Source organism: Nelumbo nucifera, chromosome 7 (genome assembly GCF_055504915.1).
Source record: "Nelumbo nucifera cultivar China Antique chromosome 7, China Antique-T2T, whole genome shotgun sequence".
Taxonomy (NCBI): Eukaryota; Viridiplantae; Streptophyta; class Magnoliopsida; order Proteales; family Nelumbonaceae; genus Nelumbo; species Nelumbo nucifera.
In genome coordinates, this window is record NC_142655.1 from 46,485,754 (window position 1) to 46,509,284 (window position 23,531).

At 38.5% G+C, this 23,531-nt stretch overlaps 1 long non-coding RNA gene across 1 annotated transcript; it reads right to left on the reverse strand.

Annotated features, from left to right (window-relative positions):
- Positions 1 to 2,468: 2,468 nt before the first annotated feature.
- On the reverse strand, positions 2,469 to 23,114 carry LOC148790459 (uncharacterized). Its single transcript, XR_016078942.1, has 3 exons — positions 23,015 to 23,114; positions 18,885 to 18,936; positions 2,469 to 2,861 (listed from the first exon to the last, which is right to left on the reverse strand). It is a non-coding gene; the product is annotated as an uncharacterized LOC148790459 (long non-coding RNA).
- Positions 23,115 to 23,531: the final 417 nt, after the last annotated feature.

The following is a 23,531-nucleotide window of genomic DNA, read 5'->3' on the forward strand; positions in this document are numbered from 1 at the left end:
AATGTGATACTAATAGCAAGAAGTGATCCAATCGGATACTTCATTGATAAGCCCCCACTCTTTGGAAGATTGGACAAATGGATGATGCAATTGAGTGTGTATAGTATTGAATACACCCAACCCAGGGCAATAAGATGTCAAGCGGACGTAGATCTCTTAGTCGCCTTCCCCACTAGTGACCACTTCGTCATCTTCGAAGAGATACCTAGAGTAGTGGTCTCCCCCTCATTGCAGCAGTAGAGGAGGCAAAATGGGTCTTGACCTTTGATGGTAGTAGCACTAATTCCTCCGCGAGAGCCAGAGTTACATTGACTTCGCCTACCAGATAGACCTCGACCTACTCCTTCATGTTGCAATTCCCCTGCTCACACAATATCACAAAATACGAAGCACTGGTGCTAGGTATAATGGTAGCAAGGGAAATAATGATTGGACAAATGGGAGGTAGCATGACGGTGAAAGAATTAACAATCTTACCGTACAGAACACTGATCCAAAATCTGACCAAAGACTTGGAAGTAACCTATGAACATTAGAATAGGGCCAATAATGATATGATGATGCTCTAGCTACCCAAGGATTTAAGATACTGTCGAGCAGTAGACCAATTACCATAACAATTGAGATGTAGTGTGAGCCACCAACAGAGAGATTGGGGCACTAGGTTGAGACGGAGGATGATGTTAAGAAAGGTGATTGGAGGTATGCCGTGATAGAAAAATTAAATAATCCGACGGCGGCAATGCAGGATAGCAGGGTGCTTTTGCGATTCCAACTGGTGAATGGGGTACTATATTATAGGATGACAAATGGAGTGCAAGCGAGGTGCCTCGGACCCGCGGAAGTGACGATAGTGTTTAAAGAAACCCATGAGGCCTATTGCGAAGACATAATGATGACACCATATCAAAGGTTGTAGAGGTTGGGGTATTACTGGCCAGAGATGAAAGCAAATTCAACTAAGGTGAAGAATGACTATGAAAGGTGTGTACCAAAGGCTGACAATAAAGAATGCCTTGTGGTAGGCAACACGGATTGGAGAAACATGCATATAGATTACATCCATAATGGTGTTACACCAGTCAACCCGGAGTTACGAAGGAAACTCCTGACCAAAGTTAAAAGATTTTACTTGCAAGACAGGGTGCTCTATAGGAAGTCCTACATGGGGAAATCTCTACATTGCCTAGCCATTGACAAAGTGGAAGAAGTGTTGGATGCAGCCCATAGCTCCAAACCAGCCCGGCTCCCAGGACATATAGCCATACACAACCATATTTTGCACTTAGGCTTCTACTAGCCAATCATGTTGGAGGATACCCAAAAACATGTACGCAGGTGTCACACATTCCAAGTACATGGCCAACGAATACACTAGCCAGCCAACAACCTCCACCCTATTATGACACCATGGCCTTTCCATAGTTGGGGGTAGACCTAATAGGTTAAGTACACCCACCCTTTAGGGCATATTGCTTCATCGTTGTGGCAATGGATTATTTCACAAAATGGGCGGAGACCATACCATTGAGGAGGATTTGCATAGAAAATTTCTTAAGACAACACATAGTCCACCAATTTGGCATCCTAATAAGGATACTTTTGGACAATGGATTATCTATCAAAAATCAAGAAGTCTGAGATTTACTGGGGTAGTATGGAGCGCCTTTGGGGGCATCGACAACTTACTACCCGCAAGGGAATGGGCAGGCAAAGGAAACTAACAATAATTTGTTGAAGATGTTAAGCAAGGTGGTGGTCGAAAATCAAAGGGACTGGGCCGAGAAGTTATTTGAGACACTCTAGGCCTATCCAACAATGATTATGAAGAGCACACAAGCAACTCCATATTCCTTAGTCTCTAACCAAGAAGTAGTCTTGCCAATAGAAATACAAACGATGTTTGCTAGAACAGCTTATACAATGGGAAAGTGTTTTCAGACAGAGGACATGAACCAACTGCTTAGTGACAAACTAGAATGCAAAGAAGAAGTCAGGGAGAAATCACTGCAAAAACAAATAAAATACAAACAACTCATGGCCTCTAACTTCAACAAACTGGTGAAGCCTCGCAAATTCAAAGGGGATAAGGTGCTGAAGACAATGCTACATGTGCGACAAGGGAAATCAACTGGAAAATTCACACCTAAGTGGGTCGGACCGTACATTTAGAGGTGTGAAACGGATTGTATCGGGTAAGTGAGCCGTGCAAAATGTGGCTCGTGTCGTGCAGGCTGGGCCACAGCTTGGGCCTTGGGTGTGGGCCGAATCGGGCCAAACTAGTTTTTTACTTTTTTTTTGTTTTTTGACATTATTTTATTTCTTTGCTAAGTATGAAATGAGAAAATCTAACAAAAAAATGAAAAAAAAATACTTAACCAAAAAAGAATGGAATAACAAATTGGAAGAAAAATAGGAATTTTATTTCATTTAAATTTGAATGATAAAAATTACAAAGCATACAATCGTTGGATACTTGGATGAATGAAATATGAAAATTGGAAAATGGAATAAATTAATAAAATATGAAAACACAAAATAGTTACAAATTGAAAATACAAAATTACATTGTTAAAAATACAAATAAATTAAGGAAAATTTAAACAAAATTTACAATAATTTGAAAAAATGATGTACAACTATTGAGTGAGTAAACAAAAAATATTGATTTCATCATTTTCTAATTTTCTCCTGTTGTTCATGACTTTCATCATCTGCTTCATGTGAAATATCGGGTGTAGTGTCATGCCCTCTTTTGTCTTGTAATCTGTCTTCAGCATCTAACCAATCTTTAAAGTAGATGCACATCTCTAGACTTTCATCATTCATATAGTTTTTCTTGTTGTCCAACACCCTAGTACCTGCACTATAAAACAAGACTCCAGTGGAATTATAGACACTAGAGGGTTTAGTAGATCACGTGCATTGCCGACAAGAATTGGATAATTTTTTGAATGTTCACTCCACCAGGCTAAAATATCAAAATTATTTGTTCCCTCACCTAAAGTAGAAAAATTTGCTTGTAAATAAAAATTAAGTTCAATAAAAGAACATGTTGTTGATGTAGCAGATTTCTACCTTCTACTTATTAGATAAAAAAGTTTTTCTCTTCTACTATTGGGCTCAAGTTCAGAAGTGGAAGATGCAGTTGTACAACTTGTAGAAGTATTTCATATTACTTCAGATTCATATAAATTATACATTTCAGATGATAAATAGGAGAAATGTTCTACAAATAGTTTTTAAATTTATTTTCCATTATTTTAACAATACTTTTAAATTGTGGATTATTTCTATATTTTGCAAAACAATCGCTAATCTTCATTAATTAATAAGTTAAATTAGAACTAATTAGATAGTAAATACCCAATAATTCATTAGTTGCATCATAAAAATATTTTAAAAAATTATTAAGGATTTGTTTGTAAGAAATACAACTTTCTAGCATAGCATAAGTAGAATTACATTTATGTTTAACTTCTAATATACAATGTTTATATTTTAAACCATAATTTTGACATAAATATCTAAATTCTTGTTTTCTTGACCCATAACTTTTAATATATATAATACAATTTCTAATTTTAGAAATATGATTAGAAATAGTATTTAAAGCATCCTAAATACATAAATTTAATATGTGACATGGACATCTGATATGAAATAATTTACCATTTAAACATGGTTTTAATTGAGATTTAAAAATATTTATTGCTAAATCATTATGACAAGTATTATTGAAACTAATAGAAAATAATTTATTGTTAATTCCATAAGCATGTAAAGTATTTAAAATGCTTGCAACAATAGTTGGGCCAGTCTGTGGCCATTCAAACCAAGTAAAACTTAAAATTCTTTTATTTAAAAGCCAATTTTCATCAATAAAATGACTCATAGCACAATTATAACTGATGTTATATTTAGAAGTCTAAACATCAAAAGTAATTGCAACTTTAAAATTTAGATTTGATAACATATAAATTAAATTTTGTTTATACGAATAAATTTTTTAAGGCATCTAATCTAATAGTATTCCTAGAAACTTTTTAAAATTGTAGATTTATAGAATTACGTAACCATTTTTCAAGTTTAGTATTTTCAGCTAACAAAAATGGTTGTTCAGCATGTATAATGTATTTTGCTAATTCTTGCCTCATTTTTTCTTGAGAATATTTAAATGTACCCCCGCACCCAATTTGTATTTGTGTTGTTTCTGTTCCTTCTTCTTCTTCTTCTTCTTCATGGGTGAGCAAATGCCTGCCCAAATGGCCAGTACGACCCTTGATACAATAGCTAAATTCTTTTCTACATTTTAGGAAAATAGCTCTTTTTCCCTTCCCATCAACCTCTTCTACTTTAAATATTTTCCAAACCGAGATAATCAACTTAGAGGCCCTCTTTTTCTTTCCCATAGTATCAGTACTAGGGGTAGAAGTTCCATCAATATCAATAGCATCCATATCGATGCTAAGACTATCATGCTACGACTGAATATCGTCGAAATTGAACATGTTAGGGAATTGGTTTTGGGGGGAGCCGACCATTTTTTTAATTTAAAAAAAATAAAAATGAATTTAATTGGATTTATTCGAATTGTCGGTTCGGAATCCCAATTTGATTTCAATAGTTGAAGCCTTTCAACTCCAAGAGTCCAAGCCTCCCAAATTGCTAACTTAAGATACTTGAGTTGACTGAGCAAGCCTTCTTCTTGTTGAAACTTCAATAAAGTTGAGAATTGGAGAAAACCAATCAATCAAAGTTCAGAGAATGCATGAGATATTGAGAATTTGAGAAATTGGGGGATTGAAACTTGAGAGAGTATGAGAACTATACAAGAGATTAAGAGAATTACTGAATTGGTATGATGAGAATGGTGGAGGATAGGGCTATTTATAGTAATTGAAAATAATTTGATTACCCAAAATACCCTAAAAACTAGTTTTTTTAGTTGTTGAGAGGGATATTTTGGTCATTGTAAAGTTATTTTTCACTTTACATAAAATGCCCATCTAAAGTAGTTGTTATATAGCTATTGGAGGGCATTTGTGTCATTTTTTGTCCCCCCAAAACCAAAATACATAAAACACCCCCTATATGGCTGTTTATAACTATTAGTGGTATTTTTGTAAGAACACCCCAAAAAAGCTAAAACTAGCTGTTTGAGGGTCCTCAACAGCTAGTTCTCAAGCAAGTCGAGCGGGCCGTGTCATGTTGTGCCAACCTGTGGACTTCAAACCCCAGGCCCAACATGGCGTGGACCATTGTGCTAGGCTTGGCATGGCCTGTGTTCCATGGTGTCGGGCCATGGGCAGAATGGCTCGATTTACATCTCTACGTACATTGTCAAAGAAGCACACACGACTGGATATTCTATGTTGTGGGATATAAACATAAATGAACAAGACGAGACAATGAATGGACACTGGTAGAAATTGTATAATGAATGACAATGATATTTGTATTTGATATGTATATGTTAATAAGATTCCCTTTTAGTTTCAGAAATATGTGCATGTTATGTTTCCTTTAGCAATTATTTAATTCTTGTGTGCTACTTACGTGATTTCACTAGTAATCCCAAGCACGATTACATATCCCCTGGAAACCCCAAGAAGGCCCTATCATCCCTAGACGTGATTACACGTTCCTGGCAACTTCAGGCACAATTACATATCCCCTGGCAACCCCAGGCACGATTACATATCTCCTGGCAACCCTAGGCGTGATTACACATCCCCTAGCAACCCTAGGAAGGCCTTGGCAATCCCATGTGCAATTATATGTTCCCTGGCAAGCCTTGGCGTGTTTATATGTTCCCTGTCAATCCTAGGAAGACCCTAGCAACCCCAAGTGCAGTTACATGTTCCTTGGCAGCCCCAGGAAGGCCTTGGTAGCCCCAAGGGCAATCTCATATTCCTTGAAAACCCCAAGAAGACATTGGCATCCCTAAGTGTAATCCCATATTCCATGGCATCCCTAGGAAAGCCCCGATAGCCCCGGATGCAATTTCAAGTTATCTTGGTGGATCTAGGGAAACTTGGAAATCCCAAGCGCAACCCCTTACTACCCTATCTGTCAAAACCCAGTAGCACCGAGCATGGTGCCCTACCTATGAAGCTTGTGTATTCAGTCCAATACACTAGTAAGCCACCACATCTATATCATAAACATATAATCAAATGTAAAAGATGATATCACACTGGTCACGACTTGACCAATAGGGGGTTAAGTCATAACTCGGGATTAAGACCACTCTTTCACTCAATAAACATCACCCAAACATATCGATCTCACCTCAGGATCATGACAAGGTAAACCTAGCCGATGGTCATAGATACAACACAAAATGACAAAAATGGAATAATAGTGCACATAAGAAAAAGTCGCTTTCATTGAATGAGATCAACAGTTAAATATTTACAAAACAACAGTCAACTATAAAATACAAAATTCTTACTCACTAAACCACTAATTTTGCATTTCAGTGATTTTCTTTAAACATGCCCTTGGTTGTTGAATGGTGACAATTTCTTCGTGCTCTTTTCGTAACTACGACAACACCTTCTGTTGGCGAGTGGCTTCGTCGAGAAGAGTAGCTATCTTCTCCTTTGTCTTCGAGATACAGGCGTCCACAAGCTTCAATCGCCTACGAATTTCATCTAGGCCCTTGGAAGAAATTGGATTTGATTCCATATTGGCGGTCTTCCAGAACACGTGAGCCATACGAACCACTCACTCTTTGATTTGCTCCATCTTAAAGCCTATCAAAGCAAATGAGACATATGTCTTGAACCACCAGGCAAACAGAGACCATGATTGTTTGTCCACTTATTGTAACATAATGGAGTTCAATAAACCCGCCACCATGTTGAAAGAGGCACTGATAACCACAGGAAGAAACTCAACAGAAGGCAACCACCCCTTTTTAATAACAAATGGCATCGTGCCGGGAACGCTGTGGAACACGACTAATTGCTCCCATCTGCAAACTCCTTGAACTACGATGGGGTCGGACACTACAAACCCAATAGGCACCATATCTTCTCTCTCATAACAATCTTTCAGCTCTTGGCACATTATCTTAAGCACAGTTGTAAGGTCCAATCACCAGCTTACGAATCCAGCTCGTCAACCTCCACTCGTACTATCTCGGGTATAAATTCAGGATGATCAAGGCACTTTACTTGAATGTCTGATGATGAGAGCTGAACACCTAAGATATCCTCATTGATAGTCGATGTCACATGCTCAGCGGGAGAAGGCTCCCGCTCATGCCCTGACTCGCCTACAACAAGCGCATCCGCGCTTTCACCTGCTACAAGACCTGTGGGGGGCTGCCCTAATACTGTGACAGGAGCCTCAATGATTACATCAGCATCAGTAGGCATGCCATCCCCATCACAAGCATTACTCCCCTGACGAACATCTGAAGTGACGACTGGAACGCCCACATCACTAGCACCTCCCTTGGTGACTCCTCCTCTCCAACCACCGGGCGAAGAGACTTTAAGTCTTCCATCAAGCGCTTGATGATAGGTGTCATAGGCATACTAGCCGGGATGACACTAGAATTCCCTACAGAAAAAATGAGTGTGCCATCACGAATTCAAACAAAACAATACTATAAGAAAAGATTGACCCCTCCATACAGCTATCCATACCTCTTCATTCATAGCACCGTCAGTTGGCGCTTACATGGCGACAGGCTCGCAAAAACCATCTCTTACCCTTGCCTATTTCAAAATAAATGACTACAAAAATGTACATTTAGTCCCGACAAAAAAGAAAATAAAATTTGAATAGCAAACTGAGTCAATTGTTAGTACGCTTACCAATGTGGATGACCCTGCTCCCTTCACACGGACATGAGGGGCTATTTTCTTCACACGACCACTCACAACCGAGACTGCTACAGCTATAACAGGTGGCAAAGAATCCCCTGTTTATTTACCAGACCCCACTTCAGCCTGGGGCAGAACGTCATCCTTGTTGTGAGTGTGTCAACCGGAGCTTGGACTGGAACACTCGTCGTGCTGGCTATAGGGACTGAGCCCTATTCCCTAAGTCGAGTGCCCACCACCGGAACATTCACATTTGTCGCCCCCGGTAGCAAAGTAGGACGGGTCTGCCTAACCGAATGAGGATTATTGGTGATGGGAGGATGGCTACTCTCCCCTTCCTCGACCACGACTCGCTTCCCTTTGTAAAATTGCGCTTCCGTGTCAAGCGGGGAAACTGAAGTAGACGAGTGCAATGGAACCTGCACACTAGACAAACCCACCCCACCCTGTTCCTCAGCATGATCTAGTGGAGGGGCCATTATAGGCCTAGGACAAGGCTCCACCACCATGAATAGTTGGAAGCCACCATGTAATGCACAAAGATAGTCACAACGTGTAGGTAGGGTGGTGGCTAGGTTAGGGAGGCGGTCTCTTTGAAAGATAGAGAAAGACCGTGGATAAGAGGGTCGAGCTGAAGACTAGGACAAGAGGAATGTGTGATGAGCTAAGGGATTAGTGGTGAGGATACTTGATAACTAAGTGAGTTTCATTATGAGGAGGATCTTTGTTTGTGGGAGAGATCCCGAGGTCCTGAAAGGAAGGAGTTAAAGGTATTTGTTTTCTACTAGGAAAGGGAATATTGGATTTTCCACTAATCATTAAGGGCACTACTGGGATTTTGCCATGTGTCCCCATGGGAATCTCTCAGAGGATTTGCTTTCCTTTCACTCAGAGATCCCTGGGGCTCACGTGTACTATTTCCCTTTGGGCGCCTCACCTTATTGACGTGGCACTAATGTCATCACTATCTGGCAGACGGTGCCTTATTAGTCCTATGTGGCACCTTGTCCTGTTTGCCCCTTCGAAATTACACATGTAAGTGATGTCTGGGCTCGGTCTTTAAGGAATCGGGATGTCGTAGCGCTTGAAGGTTCATCACAGGTGTGCGATGAATCGGGGTTTCATCGCGGAGGGAAGGTTGACTGTAGGCTGATCACAAACGTCTATGCGGTATCAATCTAGTGTTCACTATGATCTGAGGGACTAAGTGAGCACCATGCACCTACACAACAGAGTGAGGAACAAACCTCAGTGCACTTACATCCAGCTACTGGAAAATAGGAAACACAAAAAAATGCAAGGTCATTGTGCCGCTACCAAAAAATGTCCTCACATTCATGAATAAGAAACTGCAAGCCCAAGCTATCATACCAAAAGAGGTGGTCTGGACAGTAAACATTAGTCTGGACCTCCCCTGGCCTATCCAAATAACAGAGGACCCTAAGCCATTACACTAGACGAGTAGCCCTAACTACAAGATTATCAACACTGACGGTGCCCTGCTAATCTCCCCCTTTGGTAACGTTCATTCCCACATAGAATTGCATGGAATAGGGCACGCACTGAACATAAGGACGGGCTACGAATCCATCCAAACTAGCAAGCCAGGATTCTATTCTATTAACACCAAAACCCCTGCCCCTTTTCGCATTCAACCACCACTTTCCCCTACAGACGTCAATTGAGACCTGCCAGGACTCCACTTCGTCCAATGTGGCCACATGCACACTGAAAGGGGATAGCTTGCGGGGCACAATGTCCAAATCAAAATGCTCAGAGATAAACATAAAGAAGAATGCGAAAAAGACATACGAAGACCAACATGCACATCCAGGATCCATAATCTGATGGACTATGTCATCCATATGCTCGTTCAAATAACCGAGAAACATTGATGCCAATGGCAGCTAATGTCCCACGGCAACCGAAATGACCAATGTCACGACCCATGTACGCAATCCATAGTTAGGAGCATCTGGGAAGAGGAACCTAGAAGCCATGTAAAGAACAAAAGCAACCAAGTAACACTGACTATTTATCTTTTGCACCATGAAGCAACTGCCGCCATGGTACTTGAACCAGTACTTCATCCACCCAGTAAGTGTCATCTTGCCCTGAGCAGAAGTAGAGTCCATCTTCAACTTAAAGTGGTCTATCTCGGCCACCAATTCTTCATATACTGGAATCAATTCCCTAGGAATACTTTCCAGGTGCTAGAGATGACGTGTTGATATAGTACCAAACACTGGTAGTGCCAGTAAAGCTACAACATCCTCTATCATAACGCCAAACTCTCCTAATGCACCAAAAAAGCTGCAGGTATGGCAACACCAATGTCCCAACAATGGTTCCACAAAATCCACACCGTCACCCCTTGAAGATCCATGAAGCATTCCATAAAACTTAACAAACTTGCATCACACAGTAGCCTGCAATACATAGGATTCTCTAAGATAAATGATGCCCACAAAACATGGTTGGTGGAGCCTTCAAAGCCCATCTTAGGCTCTATGCAACGGTAGCTGAATTTGCACACCTGTTGCCCATATAGACAGAGAAACTCCTTGCCTTCAACAATATCAAAGGTGTTGCCTTTGCCCATCGCCACAGGCACCAGAGACCAAAACCCCTCCTTGAGCCAGCCACCCTTCAGACTCGTAGTTGGGGAGCAACTTTGTTGTATCTATGTCCCAGACGAAGCCTAGGAATGGACAAACTTGCTTAGTCACCTCTTCCTGTGCATGGGAACCCTTAGACTATTTGCGTGGTGCCATCCAATACAAAATGCAACAACCCTAAATGGAAAAAACAACAAGCAAAAGGGGAATAGAGCTGTAGAGTAGTCGCAACAATGGTAGCACAACACTTCAGACAAAAACGAATGAGAGTAGACCACCCTCACCCCACTTTTAAAGATAATTTGGAAACTATGTAGCAACCGAAACTGTGTCTCATAAAAGGAAGCAATTTAAAATTGTTAGTGTCCCAAATAAAAAGGAAGTGACTTAAAATTGTTATGATTCAAATGAAATCACTGAATGTTCGTACCCATAGCCTAAATGAAGGCTACACACTACATCATCCAAGACACCTCACCAGCCAATCAGCGTTGGCCTCTTAGAACATAGATTAACAGTTAATTCAACACCATGCACGACAAAATAGTTACATAAACATAGTGTAAACAAAACATGGGAAATCACTTAAACTACCCAGTACGGCATTAAGAATAACATTGACACCGGACATCCCATTGCCAAAACACTAGGGGGCTATCACCCCGCCAATCAAAGTATATCACCACAATATACCATTTTTTGAAAAACGGAAAACTCCCATAGCCTGCCCAAGTAAATACACGTTTCTTGCTAGGAAGCCCTATATCGAAAGTCATGGGGGGTTGTAAAACCAAAAGTAACAATACCTATGACTTTTGACAGAAGCCTTTCGACCAAGAAATAGGGGGCTAATAACACAAGAGACGAATCAAACCTCAAAGCAAAAATAGACCAATCGCATCAATGCTAAAAGACCTTGAACCCTTAATTGATTTCTATCAAAAACCCCTAAATTCAAAACAAAATCCTCACCTCCCTGTTGCCTTTTAAAACACACAACGCAAATGATTATTGATAAGCTTATGCTTACCAATAACCAGGGGGGCTAGTTGTAAGAACATGTTGTTCACCATAACTATGGTTGCGATGAAGGAACCAAGATGTACTTACAAATCTGCAATAAGCTCAGGAGCGTCAGGAACCTAGAATCATGCATTTACAAGCCAAAGACTATTGTTGATAGAATAATCAGTTGATGATGGAGCAAGTAGTCCAACATGTCAAACTAACTTTGACGTCACCCATGCCATGTCAACAAAGGGGACTCGCAAATGGAAGTAGCATATGTGCATTAGGAGAATCCTCAAATTAAAGGAAATTTCGTCTTGTGAAGATCTCATGTGACATGTGGTGAACCCCAAGCAACACCCTCCTGTCAGTCAATATCAAATCAAGGATCCCCTTTCCAAATAGGAGTCAAATCCCTTTTGGTTCCTTCCCTTCAGGGCCTCAGGATCTCCCCTTATAAAAGGCAGTGCAAACCACAACAAACACATAATTCTATCAACAGAAGATCCCAACCTACTCCTATTACCCGAGACTCCTAGTCTTTCTTTGTCCATTAAGGGGACCACCACGCTTAGCCTTTCCACACCACTTACAATCATGAATTTTCCCAATAAAAAAATTTCTTAATGACTGAATCTACAATGTTATTACTATATGGAGACAATCACAAATGATCATGCTTTATTTTTATTACTTTTGTTTTTTAAGATTGTTGAAATATTGTATTCTATGGTAAACACCTTATCAATTGTTGCCACATTTCTCAAGGAACTACACTTGCAAAGTAAGATTTTCTTGACAAGACATAGTGTTGTTTTTCTTGATAATTTTGATTATTTGAACATTGTGTATACTGATAAGTCTCTCTTATATATTATTCAAGAACAAAATTAGAGCATTGGCCAAGTTCTTCAATGATCTCTCTTCTAATGGTTCTCCACAATGAGAGATGATTGTGGCTTTGCAGGTTTCCCTTCACTTGGTTTCAATGCCTATAAGAACAAGTATGTAAACAATGTAAAGATAAACTAGAAATTTGTTATAATTTACTCAACTAAATTTAAGTTGATTTCTGCATCTAAAATTGTTTTCTTTTTTTTTTTTAATTTTGTCATTCATTTTTAACCATTACTTAGTTCAGTCTATTCAATTCTTAGCAACTATTTTTCCTACGATTGACATTTTATGGGGGTGGATTGCATTGAAACAAGTAGCTATCTAATTCAAGATATAGCTATATCCACATCCTTGCTAATGCCATACAACCAATATATTGTTTTTTACGATGCTAGTCACACGACTTTCAACCTAACTAGTTTTTTTGGTGCAAGTTACACCTTTCATATATAACCGGTTTTGTCAGTGTTGGTTGCACCTCAACCTATGGGTTGACACTGTGCTTGCTCAAACACCAAAAACACCCTTCACTCTTCCTTTCAGTCTCATAATCAATTGTATTTTACAATGAAGCACACAACATAATCCTTTTTGGTCTAATATGACAATATAATTCAAACTATTCAACTTAGATTTATAGATTAGGGCATCAAGTTTCCTTTCATGAATTTGACATTGTTTCCCTCAAACTTCAAACCCTCTTTGGTGGATTTTTTTTTATTTTCCTATTCTTTGAATTTGAAAACTTAAGCTCAAGAAAAATCTTTTACTTCATTGTTGTTTTTTACACTTCTAAAACATTCAAAATACCTGCTCTAAAAGGAGATCAAATCAGCCCCCCACAAGACTACGCCCCACAATGTCCCATAACACATCCCCGTCGTGTATTGGGAACATCTCCCAATGATAGTACCGGAAATGATGATGTCATCATCTGGAGGTGTTTCCCGTACACGGTGGGGATGTGCTGTGGGAAATTGTGGGGCGCAATCTTGTGGAGACTAATTTGAACTCCTCCAAAAGAGAATTTGATTCAGCTTTTTGGTGTAACGATGAGATTCTACCATTGAATTAGGATTTAGTTCTCAAAGAGTGCTCCTCTCACCGACCTCACAACCACATCCCATCCTATACTGGTAACATCTCCACGAATAATAACGCACAAGTACGGAAGATGTTCCCGATGTGTGGCTAGGACAAGCTGTGAGGTTAGTATGAGGTGTAGATGCAGACTCTCTACTAGTGTGAGGTGTAGATCTAGACTCTCTACCAATGCTCAAATGTCAAAGTATTTAATAAGGTTGTTTCAACAATTTGAACATAGAGTAATTAATATAGAAATTGGGTATTTATTGTAGGTGCAATGATTTTAAATTTAAAACAAAGTATTACTTAGAGGTTGACTCTTCACAAGTCAGGAGTCGCTTCCTCGTAATTTTGCTTAAGCTGACTTTGGGGATGACTCTTCAATCAGAATGATGTACTTTATGAGTTTATTGTAAATGAATAAAAGTACATATTTGATTGATGTTCCCTTGGTATGTTTCTGTGTAATACCCTTAAACTGGACACTTAATGAGACTCGTGTTAGTTTTGAATGTTCACAGCTAGTGGGTCGGTTTGGGGAGACCTATCATGATAAGGCTGACACTGATGTGCCACCAAGTCGGTTGGGGTGGCATGTTTCAGCTACCGGGGTGAGACCCTAGGCACATGTAGTGTAGGATCAATTGAATCTTTGAACCATACCAGATTTCCAGTATTGCCCTGGACCTTGGAGATTAATGGGCAAAACTGGTAAATTATACCCGACCCCTAGACTCGATTATGATACTGCACTAGGTGTCGGATTGGGCTATCTTTGATGTACCAATCAGTGAGATCTTTAGTGGGGGTCAAAACCTGGGTATGTTGGGACAGTCTGAGAATTCATCTAAGTGGGTGATCATAGTGACAGGATCAGCCCCTTTGTCGAACAAAGGTAATGATCGGGGATGCACTCTCTCTGATGGAAACCAAGACTACCGGCAGCCGATTTCAATCATTGAGATTTGTCTTGCAAAATATATTTTATATGAGATATAAAAGTATATATATATTATGGTTTCTAAAATGTTTGCAAAAGATTTTATATCCCAGGATTCATATAAGTAGAGAGTGCAACACTGTTCCTTGCAGCCGAGGGAGAGGTCCTCTCTTGTCGGGCAGTGTATGATCATTATGGGCCGAGAGATTGAGTGTAAGACCGTTGAGGATAATACCCGATGGGCTAATCTTGCATCTGCCCACAGTCCCTGGGTGTTACAAGGTGGCTTGCCCAGGGACCACTTAGGGTAAGTGTTGGGCCCATAGAGCTCATTTGATGGGTTTTAGGGGGTGCACTGTCCATAACAGTGTATTCGGCCAGGCTTTGTAACAAAGGTTGGGTTGAACCCATGTGGCTGATGTGTAGATCAATGCTTGGGTCCCACGCCATACAAGGAAGCCCAACTGGGCAGCAGTTAGGAAGGCTAATTGAGCACTGGACCATAATGGTTCTAAAGCCCATTTTTAGGTAAACATTTCTGTCCAGTGAGTGCTTACTCATCATATTCGTGAACGCCAAGGTACCGTGAGAGAGTTCCCATTTTCTGGTGAAGCCCCTCCCGCATCGGTCTATGACGCCCCTATCATCTTATGAAACACTCAAACAAACCCAACAGCAAATGGATAGCCCATTTTCTGGTGTGTTTCCTCATTACTGAAGGACCCATCCTCATGCTAATGATAGAAGGCCTTTAGAGAGTTCATCATATGAATCTTCCTATCACATGCACTCATATTAGCTGGAGGGAACAATTAATTATGCCCTAGTTTGATCTAGGTCAAACCAAAGTGGCTCCCACTGACTTTCATAAAGTCAGATTTTGGTGGGCCTAAAACGGCTAGGGTTCCGCACGTAACCTCGTGATGAGGTGTGGGGCCCACCATTGAGGGAGGTCATCCAATGACCAAAAGGGACACCATGACAATGATGTGCATTCAGCCATGGTGTGCGCAAGAGCCACTGTCGATGGAGAATGGGCCAAGCACTTATGGCCCATGTACGTAGCACATCATACATCCATACATCACATGCAAGGATAAATTGATCCAATCAATTAATTATCTGTAAAGCCCATTTGAAGCCCATTTTAAATCCATAATATTAACCATTAATATTATCTAGGTATATGGGCCGAATGGTTCAGCCCATATAGCTTTATGTGTTAAATGGGCTTTTAGCAGTTTTAACAATTTAAAACTGGGCTTTTACAGGTTGAGCCGAATTAACCATTTAATTAAACATCAAGCCTCAGGCCCATTAGTGGGAAAATTAGGGATGACTTTCAGCCTTGATTAAACCCTAGATTCGGTCCAAATAATTTGAACCAATCTTGGTTCGAATAGGTCTAGGGTTTGATCTTTAATTAAATCTTTAATTCAAGAAAATAATCTAAAATTAAATACTGATAAAAGAAAAATCAAGAATCAGTCAAACAGGGCTGTTCGCACAATCCATCTTGTAAAACAGAGGTTAGATCACAGTTTGTAGTTTCATAAACTGCAAATCGCAGATTGTAATTCTCCCATCTGCGAAATCTCCTTCTCTGCGAAATCTCCTTTTCTGTGTCGCCATCTTCGATCCAAAAATAAAATAAATAGAAATCCTAATTTCTATTAATAATTACATCAGATCGAATACCTATACATTCAGTCTAAAAATAAAAAAATTATTTAACAGACCAAATGTAATAAAACAATCCAAAATCTGCAAAATCATAGGTTCCCTGCGCAAATCAAGATTTCGATCTCCTCTTGTACGAACAGCCCATAAATCAAGAAAATCATATAGAATAGTTCTAAATAATAATTAGTGCAGGATGAAGCAGAATCAGCAGTATTCTTCTCCAAGAATTCTATCCTTTGCAAGAAACAGAAGGATGGTACGTGAGCACAGCTTCCAATCAATTCTTTCTCAAAGAAACTGATGTCAAGATCGAATCTTGACTTCTCCCACAATTGGAGATCGAATTGGATATCTGGCGGCTGTAGGAAGGAAACGACAAGAAAGATCTTTGCAGGGGTTGCAGAAATCTTTCTTCTGTAGTTTTAGCTCTAAAGAGGATCTGATTATTTTTTTCTTCTAAAGGCTGCCGCCCCCTCCTTCTTTTGTTAACCTAAAAGATCAGCTCCAAATCCAATTAGGAGCTGCTTATCCAAATCATATTTGGATCAGCCCTCATTTTAGGTGATAAGGATAAACCCTTATCTTATCTGCAGATTAGATTAGCTTTCTCCTAATCTTATTAGGAGGTTTCTAGATCTAAATCACATTCAGATCTAGACTCTTTGAGTGGATAGGGTCAAGACCCTATCCTATCTGCTAATCCATCTCAGAATTCGCCCCATAATTAACTAATTAAATAGCCCAGTTCGAAATGGGCTTTAGGCCCATTAAGCTTATGTGCTCACTTAACCTTCCTAACTGTTGCCCAGTTGGGCTTCCATGTATGGCGTGGGACCCAAACATTGATATACACATTAGCCACATGGGTTCGACCCAGCCTTGGTTACAAGACCTGGCCGAATACACTGCTATGGACAATGCACCCCCTAAAACCCATCAAATGGGCTCTATGGGCCCAACACTTACCCTAAGTAGTCTTTGGGCCAAGCCACCTTGTAACACCCAGGGACTGTGGGCAAATGCAAGATTAACCCATCAGGTATTATCCTCAATGGTCTTACACTTAACCTCTCAGCCCATAATGATCATACACTGCCTGACAAGAGAGGACCTCTCCCTCGGCTGTAAGGAACAGTGTTGCACTCTCTACTTATATGGATCCCGGAAATTAATACTTTCTTGCAAACATTTTAGAAACCATAATATATTTACTTTTATATCTCATATAAAATATACTTTACAAAACAAATCTCAACGATTGAAATCGGTTGCCGGCAGTCTTGGTTTCCAACAGTGAGAGTGCATCCCCGATCATTACCTTTGTCCGACAAAGGGGCTGATCTTGTCACTATGATCACCCACTTAGATGAATTCTCAGACTGTCCAAGCATACCTAGGTTTTGACCCCCGCTAAGGATCTCACTGATTGGTACATCAAAGATAGCCCAATCCGACACCTAATGCAGTATCATAATCGAGTCTAGGGGTCGGGTGTAACTTTCCAGTTTTGCCCATCAATCTCCAAGGTCCAGGGCAATACTATAAATCTGGTCTAGTTCATAGATTCAATTAATCCTACACTGTATGTGCCTAGGGTCTCACCCTGGCAACTGAGACAGGCCACCCCAACCGACTTGGTGACACCACAGTGTCAGCCTTATCAGGATTGGTCTCCCCAGACCGACTCACTGGCTATGAACATTCTAAACTAACACGAGTCTCATTAAGTGTCCAGTTTAAGGGTATTACACAAAAACATACCAAGGGAACATGAATCAAATATGCACTTTTATTCATTTACAATAAACTCATAAAGTACATCATTCTGATTGAAGCTAAGGGCATACAAAACTGTCTAACATCCCCCAATGCCTCATGCACATAAATCTAAGTGTTTTCATGCTTTTTAATGTTTATTTGATAAATATTGAAACCAAACAATGTTTTCTTGTACAATAAATGCAAATGCCTAATTGACATTGATGTGGCAGCATTTTTCCAATAAACACCCATAGAACCAAACATAGCCCTTTAATATTGTGGGGTAAATGTGGGCTTACCACTTAACACAACCCGCCGGTATTGCGAAAAAACTATTAGGGGTGCAAGTCGAGCCAATTGGGCTAGGTTTATGGTCAACTCAGGACCAACCCTAAGGCCTGCACCTGGACCGAGATCGAGGTCAAGCTTGCTTTTCCCAACCTGAGCCCAACCTGCACTGTAATTTGATGCACTTGGGTTGGGCTCAGGCTAGTCAATGAATCCACTCTAAAATTATACATTTATGTATGTATGTATGTATGTATGTATGTATGTATGTATGTATGTATGTATGTATGTATAAATAAATGTATATAGTTGGGTTGGGCTCAAGCTGTGTTCGGACTACCTAAGGGCCAGGCCTGAAAAATAAAAAAGCCATAATTGTCAAGGTGACTAGGCGAGGCTAGGCGACCATGGGACACCTAGGCACCTAGGTGATGAAATCAATAAATATAAAATCTATAGATTTCTACACTTCCTAAATGACCTAAACTATTTTATAAGTTATATTTGCTTACTAGCTACACATTACACTAAGCATAATTAATAAAATATTTCATATAAGTGTAATTTTCATGTGGAAACATAAAAATTGAACATTTGAATTAAAAGAAATAAGCAAGCAAACAAGTGGCTTTTCAAAATAATATGCAATCAAGCAAGTGAAGTGAGAGTAACAAGTCTACTAACATGGCAAGTTGGCAACACTAAAAATGTAAAAAAAGAAAAACACTAATAATTTAAAATTTTAGTTTCATAGAACCATACCTTTTGGATGATTGAGTGTTGATCTTGAGTATTCTTTTTTTTGCAACTTTGCCTTCAATAAGAAAACAAATTAAAAGAATTAATCATTCAATAAGAAATCAACTTTGTCAATAACAAATGGAAGAAGCACTACAACAACAAAAAAAAATCACAAGAATTCAATATCAATATTTTAAGGATTAAAATACATACCTTGGTTGATGGTTGGTACTTGGTAGTTTATGTAGGAACTAGGAAGTAGCCAATTAAGACAGAATAAAGTGAAACTATGAAAGTCATGAAATCATTAAAAAATAAAAATCATAATAGCATATAATGAAGAAGTATAAATCATCATTCATTTTCACAAGTCCTTAAAAAATAAATATGAAGTTTAAAACTTTAAATGTATCATAAACAATTCATAAAGAAAATTCTCTATTCTCTAATTAATTGAAGTGTCTAAGAAGTAAGAACCACCAACACCTCCACTAAATGCACCAATATCATTAGCACCAACATCAATATCTTCATCCTCGTCATCATTACTATCATCATCATCATCATGATCATTTTCAATATCAATATATTTTTCTTCATTTTCATTATCTTCCATATCTTTGTCCCACATCGAGTATTGTTCTTCTTCTTGAACAACACTTTTGCCATCTTGCCTTTCAGATTCACCTATCCCACGACCACCTTCACCTCTACCTCTACTTGCACCTTAGGTACCCCACTTGCATTTCCATGTCCATGTCCATTTCTCCTTGGCCTATTTAACCCTTCAAGGATTTCAGATGCCCCTAATGCTTCATCTACATCTATGTAAGATCACACCCTTCATAGACCAAGCCATTTAAGGGGTCTATCCTTGTCAACCACTCAATAGTTTCATCTACATCATCAAAGCAAATAGGATCAAGTTGCTTTGGATTTGCATGCCTTGTAAATCTTTCTCGGAGGCGTTGATTGTATTGAATAAATACAAGATCATTGAGCCTCTTTTAATCAAACCTATTCCTCTTTTTTGTATGAATCTACATTCACAACAAAATAAGAAAAATTATAAAAATAAATTTTTTAACTTTTATAGATAATTTTATCATAAAACCAACCATTAGGTTCATTACTTAGAGCTTATATGCTCAAAAGTGCTCAAGTTGCGCTCACAAGCAGAAGAAGTGCATGTAAGACCTAATATGCATAATGCAATATGCCTAAGGTCTGGGGTGCAATGTCCATAGCTATGCTACCAATCAGCTACAAAATAGAAAAAAAAAGAATTAAGACAATATAAATTTAAAATAATAGGAATAAAATATAAATATAAGTTTCAAGAGAATAGAGCTTATATTACTTGGTTGCTTCGTTTCACATTGCCTAATTGTCAGTTCTTTAGAGAAAACACCACGAGCATGTCTATACTCTTCCAACTGATTAGAGATATTGTATTGAATTTCAATATCACTAACTATTCTCTCAATGCAATCTAGAAAGCCCATTTCAAACTTTCCAACCGACGCTTCATCTTGTGCTTTAGCCTTATAATAAAGGGCTAGATTGTGAAAAAAAGCAGCAAGGTGCAACGAATGTTGCATCATATTAGTCCAATGCCTATCAAAAATGTCTAAAATGGGCTTATACTACATTTTTTTTCCACTAAAATTTTCTTTTTATTTTCTCTTTTACTCGCTCCGTTGCATAATAAAAATAATCCATTGTGGGTTTTTTATCACCATCAACCAATCATAAAACCTCCACAATTGGTTGGGCAGCTAAAAGAGCAACTCTTATATTTTTCCAAAATCCAACATAAAGCACAATGTTTGATGATTAAAGTCCATTTGATTTCTTATCCCATTTACTCTTGTTCCACACATCACCAACAAATAAAGCACACAAGGGCTCCTTGAAAGTATCCAAACTTTGTAAAGTTAGAAAAGATGTGGCAAACCTTGTAACTGCACATCGTACATGATTTCTTCCATTTGTTTTTTTCCCTCATGGGTGCAATAAGAAGATGATGCCTATAAATAAAATCAATTACTTGTCTTGCCCTAGCAATACAACTTTTTGTAGACCACAAATCTCCAATGTCTTCTAATATAAGGCCTATACAATGAGCAGCACAAGGAGTCCAAAATAAATTCTTCCTCTTCAATCTTAAAAGATCACCAACAACAACATAAGCAGAGTAATTATCAGTAACCACTTGCACCACATGCTCCTTCCCTATTTCCTCAACAACTTTATCAATCAACTCAAACAGAAAAGTTGCATTATGGACTTCATTTGAGGCATCAACTGGTTTTAGAAAAAAAAAGTCCCTTTAGGGGAATTCACCAAAATATTAATAAAAAATCTTTGTATTTTATGAGTCTATCCATCAAACATGATGGTACAATCATAACTCTTCCAAGAAGCCTCATACTCCTTGTGCATTTGCTTTATTTTCTCAATCTCCCCTTTTAAGAGTGGCTTTTGTAATTCATGGTAACTTGGAGGCTTGTATCCGGACCCAAATTGTGCAATTGTTTCAACCATGACTTCAAAACTTTTCAATTTCACTGTATTGAAAGGAATCCCAGCTTAATAAAACCACTTTGCTACATATTCATTTATTTTTTCATTTTTTTCTTTCTTCAAACGACTTTGAATGCTTGTTTGAGCCAATTGTCCTTTATGCCTTGTTTCATCAATTTCTTCTGGACTTGGTGTCACAAAACTATCCATAGGTCCTCTAACATTTTCCTTTTTTTTTTGTTTTTTGATGGAAATGAGGAATTTGAAATTGGAGTGCTCCTACCACTTGAAATAGACTGTTGTTCTGAATTCAGAATTCTAAAAATTATCAAATGTCCATTTTGACCCCATATATTAGAGTTTTCGTTTGACGTTTTGGAGGTATCATTGGAAAATAAAAAGTTGTATGATTGCACTTTAAGAGATAAAAGATACGAGGAAACGAACAACCATTTTTCTCTTAAAGTTAAAAGATTCCTCTTAAGAGATAAGAGTTAAGAGGAAATGAACACGCCCTAAGAGTCTAAGAGAAAAAGACTAATAAAAACAAATAATAATTTTTTTCAATAATTCAGTTATTCAGTTAGAAATAGAAATTGAATAAAAATTTAAAGCAAGAAAAATTCAGCTATATCTATATGATATAATCAAATTTCATTCAATATTGCAATATTCATATATTTCCTAAGTAAGCAAGCAACCAATAAAGCAAATAAGCAAATGCAATATTGCAATATACAAATAGAAATTAAAAAAAACAACCATATAATCAAATATCAGATTTTCAATTCAGCCATATAATCAAGTTTCAGACTTGTAGTTTAGCCATGTAAAAAGATTTCAGCCATATATATATTAATGATATAAAAAATATTTGAATGAGAAGAAGAAGAATTAAAGAAGAGAAGAAGAATTGAAGAAAAGAAGAAGAGTAGATTCGACTGTTAAAAACCGATAAGTGAGAACAATGAGTGAATCAATGAAGGAGGAGAGGAGTATAAGACAGAGCCCCTATTTTTTTCTAAAGAAAAAAAAAGGAAAAAATGGACTAACTTGTGACTAGTGACTATTGAGAGTGACTACTGACAACTGAGAATAGTCATGTACTCATGGTGCGGAAGAAGAAGAAGAAGAAGAAGAAGAAGAAGATGATGGTGATGATGATGATGATGATGATGATGATGATGAGTGGAGAAAGGGAGGACTGAGGAGTATAGGGGCGGAGACCTTGTTTTTTTCAAAAATAAAAAGGAAAAAATGTCTGAGTTGAGAAGAGAGATCTTAGGATTGAAATCTAAAGAAGAAGAAGGAGAAGATGAGTGGAGAAAGGGAGGACTGAGGAGTATAGGGGCGGAGACCCTGTTTTTTAAAAAATGAAAAGGAAAAAAATGTCTGAGCTGAGAAGAGAGAACTTAGGACTGAAATCTATTGAAGAAGAAGAAGAAGAAGAAGAAGAAGAAGAAGAAGAAGAAGAAAAAGAAGATGATGATGATGATGATGAGTGGAGAAAGGGAGGACTGAGGAGTATAGGGGCAGAGGCTCTATTTTTTTCGGAAAAAAAATGAAAAAGTAGTGAGAAGAGAGAACTCAAGACTGAAATCTGAAGAAGAAGAAGAAGAATTTACCTGCTGAAGCTGAGGTGCAATGGAGTTGGGCTAGGGCTTGAAGTCTTCGGTTCTCATCCCTCTCCAATCGAATAAAAAAACCCTTATGCATAAAGAAAATAAAAAGGCATTAGTTGAATGCTTGTATTGCTGTTTTAATAATAAAATGATATTATGTAACCAATTTTATTTTAAAAGAATAAAACATCCAATAAAATATCAAAATAATAAATTAAAAAAATAGTTTCTTAGATGTATGTAGGTGCCTACCTAGTCGCTTAGGTTCTCGCTAGGTGGGCGCCGAGTATACAAAATCCGTGGCATTTGGGTGAGACAACCTTGGAAAACCGCCTTCTTGGGCCCATCTTGACAATTATGAAAAAATCCCAACTTCTTGGGCCCAAACCCAATGAGAAGTATTCAACTAATGCCTTTTTGCACCCTTAAAGAAAAGAAAAGACTGGGCTGGTTTGGCCTTGGGCTGGGCCGGCCCAATTTGCACCCTTAAAACCTACAATTGCGTCATTGGGTGGATACT